Genomic DNA, 9395 nt, shown 5'->3' on the forward strand with positions numbered 1-9395 from the left:
AAAATTTAGTCATTTTTAGAATTAAATATTAAGGGAGTAAGTCATTATTTTAGAACTAGAGGAGGCATCTCAAATATTCACAGAAATGGAAGGGGTATCTCTAATATTCACAAGCTCACGCATAGAACCATCAGATTGAGTGGAAGGGGGAGAATTATTTAATATAAATAAATTTTACGTTTCAAATTTCGATCTTACCACTATATGAAAATGAAATTCGATTCATCAAATTTATCTTAGCAAGATAAAACATGAATTCAAATAAAAACGACAAATATTATAAATATTAACTAAAATTTCTTTTAAATAAAATTTTAAATCACAAAATTATTTTGTGAAATCATAGATATATAATAATATTAAGTAAAATGGTACTTTTATCTTTTAATGATTTTGAGGAGCCTTAATAGTTGATGCAAATTCAAATTAGTCACTTTTTAAAATCGTAAAAGTACCCTTTCACCAAATTAAATGACACAACACTATAAAGCTAAAATATATCGATTTAAAATTTTAAAATAATTCTCTATGTTAATTAAAATTTAAAATTTAATATAATATAATATTGATCTTTACAATTCATGTGCATTCGGTTTATTTAGTGATATCTATATAATAAAACATAGCTGTGTAATTTAGTACATCAACTACAATTACGAAGATAACCGTACATTTCATTAATGGTAGAGTGGGGTTTATAATAAAATTACCTTTCCTCTTCATCCCTTTCAACTTTATTGTCATTCCTCTCCTCTTCTCCTCTCTTTTTCAATACTATCCCATCCAACTTTACTATATTTCATCTTTTACCCTCCTTAATCAAAAGAGAATGCTCTGCCCTGTACCTCTTTTCTTAATAATTCTTCAATTTTATTATTATTGTTTTATCTTCTACTCCCTTAACTCAAAAGAGGGGCAAACTCTAGTAAAACAATAAAAATGAATCAACTCTTCACCAACAATGATGACCCTTGCACTAAGAGAAGCGAATTTTTTTTAACGAATTGAAGATGTCTTGGAGGATTAAAAAGTACCACATATACAAAATAAAAAGTATTTTTGTTTTTTCAATTTTATATGCAATGGATTTTGCAAGAAAATATGTTCTTTCTTCACAATTTTATTCGCTTAAATATGTACTTTATTATTTTCGTCAAATCCCTTGAAAATAATTCAATGAACAACAATCGTTGAATGCACAAATATGTTCTTACTTGATTCATTGTGATCCACAAAGTCAGAGTGAATCATACTAAGATCGAAATTGTGTGAGCAAATCCAATTACTTAGGTCAATGTGCCCTTGCAATTTTTGGGAGTTGTCTAATTATTTTTTTAATGGTTGTCATCAAATTTCCAATCGTATATTCATATTTCCACACATCGTTAAAAAAAGAAAACGAATCTTTTACGTGCAATGACTTTTTTTAATTGGCTCATGTCGACCTCCATTAGGTAGTTTTCAAATCAAAAAGTATTTTGAACACGGAGAAGACCAAGCGACATAGTGAAATGTCCTTCACATTGACTTGTGATCCAAAATGACTACTTTAATCATTTTAAAATATTAAAAACTCTACTAGGTCGGATTAGCTTTTTTATACAAAATAATTAAGTACTTGTGACCTTATCTAAGATTTTATTTTATTTTTTTTACTTGTCAAACGAATCAACCATACAAAGGTGGGAAGGCGAGTGGATTTTAAAACCATTATTTGGACACTCAGAACACAATTAGACTAAACCTAACTCAGTTCACTCTAATAGTCAAAAGTACCAAGTCAAGAGATCCATCATGTAAAGAGCTATAGATTTTTACACTTTATGATATTTTTTGTCTAAATATTTTTTCAAGCTCTCTTCAGTTATGTATAATATTTATAAATACTAATTTGTTAATGATTTTCATGAGGTACTACTACTCCTATTTTTCAAATTTGAAAAGTTGAAATTGATGACATACCACCTGGACCTCGGTCTTTCGTGTGAGGGACTATTTTTTTTTTTCAAGATGTTCTTGTCTCAACCTCCTTCTAAATATTTTTATTTTTATCCTAAAATTCTTATTTTTCCTTAAAAATCCACACAAATCATATAAATAAATTACATTGAAATGATCTATAATGTAGAAAACTAATTTTATTTGGAATCATGGATGATCATTACATGAATCTCAATAGAATATATATTTATAAAATTTACATCAACCAAGATACAAAAGGTAAGCCTAATCTAGAAATTCTAATTAACATTAATCACTCATAGTATTTATATACCTTACTTACCAATCCTTCTTAATATAGAAAATATTGGGGTATTTTAGTAAAATCCCTTGCGAAATAGGCAAAAGTTACCCCCGTGAAATGCAAGATGAGATTTGCACTTCGTTGACCCATTATGTTCGTTATCAATGTTTATTTTAATAATGTCATAGATTTTGAATACTGAAAACACCATATTTTCTTATTCAAAATAGAATCATAACTAATTAGTAGTTTTTTAAGTGCACATTTAGAAGTTGTTTCTGAAACTTATTTCTTTTCTCTTTGTTACTATAGAGAGACTAAATTCATGAATAAAATTTTGTTATTTTGAAATATGAGGAAACCTTTTCCCTCCTATCAAAAACATGCAATTGGAGACTTCTCCATTTCTTTAACTAATAGAATTAAGGTTGAGAGATGCATCATTGACAATAAATGTCCATCCTCTAGACTGTTTGATCTTTGGCTAATTACTATTCCTTTGATCACACACTTAAATCAGGATTCTAACTCTATAACTAATTGTTTTTCAAGATTATAATGTAAAATAAGTATACTAAAATAAGTATAATGTAAGTATACTTCCAAGAAATTAGAAAACTAATCAAAATTTTACATAATTAAACTAATAAATATTTATATAAATTATAGAAAGTGAAATTGAATCCTTAATTCTTTATATTAGCATCCATCTACTGCAATTAATCTTAGACATACAATACAAATTACTATAACATGTATTCATAATCTGAAACAAAACAAAATTACATATTTTTCCATCAAATGAAATGAATTTTAATTCCTCCCAGTTGAAAGAAATATTTAGATGCAGCACATAATAACTATCTTACATAATTGATGTGGTTGACGATGCTGCTTGTGATCTCGAATGTGAAGTTAAAACTAGCATGGGTGGTATTCTCAATGCATTGAGGCTTCCTTCCAACATCTCCAACACTCTATTCATTGCAGGCCGATTTGATGGATCCATCTGTATGCACAACAAACTTACTAAAATCATTTTTCGTGCAACTTCTTCATCCTCTGTAGTTATAACTCCACGTAGTCCTAGATCCCTGCATGTATCGAGATGCTTGTGAATCCATTGTGGAAAATATATTTCACTAATATTTTCTACTCCCACATCAATGTTCTTTCTTCCTCCAACCATTTCGAGCAACATCATTCCATAGCTATATACATCTGACTTGTGTGAGACTCACTACAACATTTTTGGTCTACAGCGGCGGATTTTTCCACCGCTATATTCTAATATTTCCGTCGGTACAAGATATTGCGGCGATGAGCAGCGGAAACAAGATCCGGCGCTGTTGCCTCCGTCGCTAAGTGTAGCAGCGGAAAAGAGTATCCGCTGTTAAATGTACTATCTTTAGCGACGGATATATATATCCACTGCAATAGATCAAATTTTCAAATTAATAGAATATTCAACATCTAGCGGCGGTTTCTCATATCCGCTGCAATAGATCAATTTAAAAATAATAGAATATGGAACATATAAAGGCGGATTTATATATCCGCTGCAATAAGTAAATTTTTAATTAATAAAAATATACAACATATAGCGACGGATTTAAAGATCCGCTGCAATAGTTAAATTTTTAATTAAAAAAAAATACAGCATATAGCGGCAGATTTTAGAATCCGCTGCAGTAGGTACATTTTTAATTAATAAAAATATACATCATATAGCGGCGGATTTTAAGATCCGCTGCAATAGGTCATTTTTAAATTAAAAAAAAATATTTATTTTTTGTCCTGAATTTAAACAAAGATCTGTTTTTTCTCCTTTAACAATAGAACTAGTAAGTAATATAATCTGCAATTAAAACACCCAATTAGACCACAAAACTTCACCTAACAATTCTGCTACTTGCAAAGAAAACATAACAGCTAAGACTTCAATCAAAGACTAATCTTCCCATTCCATTCTGACCAAACACCCCAATGAGTTCAAAGGAAGTAACTGAAAGCAAAATATCAAAAAAAATATGAAATCTGAACTAACCTTCCCATTCCATTCTGACCAAACACCCCAATGAGGAAACATGCCAATTTGGTAAAGGCCACCTGTGTACCATGCTTCAACAATAAGTTGTTTGAAAGGGGAGTAGATACACAAATTTGATCAGGTTTCTATTGAAGGAATGATAACACCAATGAAGTAGATAGGACTCATCTGAATCTAGTATAACTTGCATGAACTAGAGTTGTTTTAAGAATATTTGGTTTAATTATCAAAAACCAGAATCAATTATGGCCCAACAACTCAGCATCAAATGTATGGTTCAACAAGTCCTGCTTGGCATATATTCAAAACAAAATACGAAACCGAAGTAATGCCACAATTCATTCAATTCGTCAAAATAAACGAAACCCATTGTAGAAACACCATCAAAATTGGAGAAATCAACATCCATTTATTAAAGGAAAAAAAAAATAGATCAAGCTCAGATTAATTATAGAAATAACCAAAAACAAATAAAAATAAGAGTCAACTGTATTTTCTAGAATCATTGTAGCCATCCTAAGGAACAATTGAACAGCATGATAACATGACAAGCACTAAGAGGAAAGTCCAAGGAGAGACCAATAAAAGCAGTGGAGAAATAGGAATTTGTATTGAAAATCGATGGTCGTGGAGAACAATCTAGTGATGGGTGAAGGTGGTGACGGGGACCTCTCAACCATTCAAAGATGGTGATGAAGGTGTATGATTGCATCTTTATTTTTATTTTTTCAGGAAAAGCAAACATTCTATGAGGAAATCTTTTCTTCGAAGGGCCATTGTTCTATAAAATTGATTTTCTTGAGTTTCTTCAAGGTTTAAAATCTCGTCTCTAAGCAATGTTTCGGTCATTCTTGAAGAATGGAATGCTTTGGAGTAAATATTTTGTAAGGTTTTAGCCAAAACATTTCGAAACAAACAAATATAATCCAAATCATTATTAATTTCTCTTGTTCTATGCTTGGGCTCATGTTTGGTTGCAAATACAAAGGATCTCAAAAATTGGAAACCGCAAACAGATGTATATGAAGTCATAACTCAAAAAATTTATAAAAAAAAAATTTAACAACATTCCTTTACCTTTCAATTCGAGAACATGAGACTTGAATCGTAAAAATTGAGCAACCTGAATTCCAAATGAAAATGGGCTCACTGATGCGGCAATTGCTGGAAGCATACTAGACCCTGCAGATGCACAATTACACCCTTTTCGGAAAGTTGGCACCCCAATTGGAGTAAAATACGCATTCAAAAATGACAAATTATATCAATATTATAAGCAAAAGAAACAATTACTTACTGCCAGGGATCATCTCCAACAAGCATCATATCTCCCTCGATATCAATATATACAACCAGTCAACTTTTGCTGGGGGCTTTTAATTCACCATTAGTAAGGTCCACAGACCTCCCAAGAGCAATTCCTTGCTTGTGAACCTGAAATCAACACACATACGTAAGAGTAAGAGCGAGCTTAAATTGCTAGTATTGAAACACTACCTACCCATCGCACACCAACCAAGATTTACACTACAAGTGAAGAGGAAAAACCTTGGTACAACTCCTAGTTGAACCACCCAGAAGTTTGCTCTGAATATCTCTAGAACGTTGTTGTTGACAAGCTTGAATAGATTTCTCCTGCTATTGCAAGTACTCCGAGGTGCATGTTGTGACTAGATATGACTGAAGATGGAACATTACTCTACTGTCTCATAGCACGTCGTACCCCAACACGAAGTCCCCCATTTTCACCTTTGAAAGCCATAAATTAGCCCATAAGTAGAGAAGAATGAGAATTTGAACCTAAGTAAACTAAAGACTAGAGAAAAAAAAAAACCAACCTAAGAAAAATAAATGCATCCCCTGCAACAAGCCTTTTAGAGCTAACGAAAACACTCCAACCACTTTGAAGCAGATGCCTCCGTGGTTGACGTGGAATCTCAAAACAATTAAAAATAAATGAAAAAGGAGAAGAAGAAACTCGAGTAGATAAGAACTCATTTTCATTGTAATATATCTAGACTAACTAATGAAGATTATGACAGAGGCAACTAAGGCATTGTCACAAAAAAAATATAACACATAGAAGAGAAGGCAGCACGTCATCAAACTTCAGATTCATAGGAATCAGTTGCAGAACAAAAGACAGCCAACATAAGTCACCTCCAAGGAGGCAGACAGCCTTGACCCACTATAAGAAATGATGAACCTTTCAATTGCTTGAATCATCAAACACCATAAAAGCCTAGATAGAACCTACATAGCTTTAATCAACTAACTGCTTCACCTCTTCCACAAAAGAAACTGAATTCTTTTAATGAATGAAACAACCCTTACACTACCTTGATATCTATTGTGCATGAATGCAACAATAGCCAAATTCTAAGCAGTAGGCCCATATGCCATATATTGAAAGGCTTGAGTGCATCTGAATCCCATCCAGAATGTCCTCAAGAATGACACTTAAGCGTAATTTTTTTTGCTTAAAGAGTGCAACCAACAAAATATTCCCCATCTCCAAGTTCACATTTTCAAGCATTTGCATGTATGTCTTAAACATGGAAATGATGTTCCTTTCCTTTCAATCATGGACTCATCTCTTCTAAAAGATTCACCAGAAACATTATACCTTTTGAATCAAACAAACATTTTAGAAGGAATCAATTTGTATAGTATATGATATTACCATGCCAAGATACTTCTGTCCATTTTTCACTCCACCGAGAACAAGTGAGTTCCAAAGAGGATTAGATTTGTTATGCCTATTGTACATCACCTGATTTAAATAGTTGTGAACTTCTTTAGGACCCAAAGAGTTGCCATCATCCCACATATTATCATATATGCTGCAAATGCCCAAAATCATCAATCATTGGGTACAGTAAAAGCCTGCAAATACTGGATCATACTGAAAACTAAGAGCATAGGAAAAGGGAAAAGGGAAAAGAGGAGAGTTTTATTATCAAAGCTTTGAACTACTTACAATCAAAGCATAAATCATATGCAAAAACCTATTCATGGATTTAGTTTATTTTCTCCTGAATTATAGGTTCTTTTTAAATGAATGAATACTTACATAAGTTAGTCAAGATAACACAAAATCTCCTGAAAATCACTTATTTCTCCACTTCCACCAAGAAGGAAATGTTTTCCAATAGGTTTCAATCGCTCCACACTCTTGTAGCGTAGAGTTGATCCATAAGAACCTGCCAATCAATTGACAATTTCGCATAGAACAAAATATCAGAACAAATGTTTTATAATTAACAGGACTAACTGGTTAAACAAGGAAAATATTTAATATTAAATGCAATCTACAAGAAAGGTTAAAAGTTCATTGGTATTTAATCCCCCCTAGGGTGAACAAATATTTCTCAAGTAAACGTCAACTCCTCTCTATTACAGTTAATGAATGATTGATTAGTTTAACAAGGTATCGAACATCTGGTGGAGGCAATTCAATGAGTTGGAAAACAGGAAACGAGATATTGGAAGCTAAATCATGTATAATTAAAAAAATATGAGGCAATGAGACATGTGGCCAATGAACTAGTATGACTCAAATTCTCATGTCTGAAACTTAAATCCATACAAATCTCAACATAAGCATGCAACGTAAGCCTGTATAGTTTAAGCTCGCTAAGTTTTAAAACCTTGGGCCACGTTCCACATCTTGGTGAGCTGACGGAAAGAGATCTTGCCCAAGACTAAATGATACCTTAGAAAAATCTCAATAGACCCGATGCACAAATATGTGCCAGTACATTAAACTAGACAACTTACAATGCTTGATAAGCTAACCATATGCTTTTTAGGGGTTCCAGTACAAGAGGATACTCAACCAAGACAGAAAATACTTTGACAAATGAGCTTAAGTACAATATGAAGATGGCCAGTTTTCTCTCTCCCAAACAATTTCTCCAGTGCTTAAGCATGGTATAGCATGTTGTGTTGAACAAGTGATATGAAAAGAATTACAGTTAACACAATTAATATGGGTATATTATTTATTGCAAACCAGTGCGATTTGAAGAAGGATTACCTCGATTTCTATTGATACAGTATTTTGAAAATGGGTTGTGATTGCACTATCTTTGACATGAAAAGAGAGGGGACCAACCTACGCTACTTTGATATAGAGAGAAATTAAAAATAAAAAAATAGAACTGACATATCACCCATATGATTTAAGTATCAAATTAGTCACTCCATTTCCATCAACAATGAGCAATAAAGATTTCACTAACAAATGCTTTCTTCATTGGTCCATCCTTGGTTTACAAAGAGTGCAAAAAATTGATCTTTGAAGGCTCGGTGTTTAGATGGGATTCAGTTTTCAATACGAATTAGCTACAGATCTTTCATATTTTTCTCAACACCCTGGCATCTATATGCTTTCCACTGCCATGTGGCATAATCCCCATATCAAGTCACATATTGGCGAATAATTCTGATTCTGCAAATTTTCTAGCTAAGCATTCTCGATGACAACTTACAAGCCTCCCAAAGGAAATTAACCTCACAAAACCAGAATTTTCTATAGGCTTGTTAAATCTCTAAGATGTATTACCGCTAATAATATACAATGAAACTAAAAAGAATTGTTCAAAAAGGAAATATGCCGCAGCAAGCACATGAAAACAACAGAGGTAATGAATTTAGCAATTGACCTCCCATATGAACAGCCATGAGAATTCCACCACATCAGAATGTACAATCGATGTGCATTTTTAAGTTACTTCAGCATTATCCTTTGTAGTTTTATGTCATGTAGGGGAGGAGCTAATTTGGGATTTTGATTTCAGAAGACAGTTTAATGATTGAAAAATCCTATTGATAATTGGCCTTAGCAGTCAAATACCATTAGTGTACCCATTCTTTGGGATGGTACTAGGGATAAGGTGTTTTTTGTTAAGTCCTATTGCAATTCCTTACTTCCATAGTCTCAACGAGAGACTTTCTTACCTAGTTATTCCTATATTTCTTCGTTTATTGTCTTTTCATTTTTTTCCTTCCGCCACTATGTGAAAAAAGCCCATATTTGACGGTCTTAGCCCGTCAAATTTTGAGAAATTTGACGGACCCTACCGTCAAATATGCCCG

General features: G+C 32.6%; 1 pseudogene across 1 annotated transcript in view; it reads right to left on the reverse strand.

Annotated features, from left to right (window-relative positions):
• Window positions 1-9395, reverse strand: part of LOC147394352 (PR5-like receptor kinase pseudogene) — a 47212-nt pseudogene that overhangs the window by 24181 nt on the left and 13636 nt on the right. The window lies entirely within an intron of this gene.

The sequence above is a fragment of the Akebia trifoliata genome, chromosome 9, assembly GCF_017979445.1.
Source record: "Akebia trifoliata isolate Shusen 1 chromosome 9, ASM1797944v1, whole genome shotgun sequence".
NCBI lineage: Eukaryota > Viridiplantae > Streptophyta > Magnoliopsida > Ranunculales > Lardizabalaceae > Akebia > Akebia trifoliata.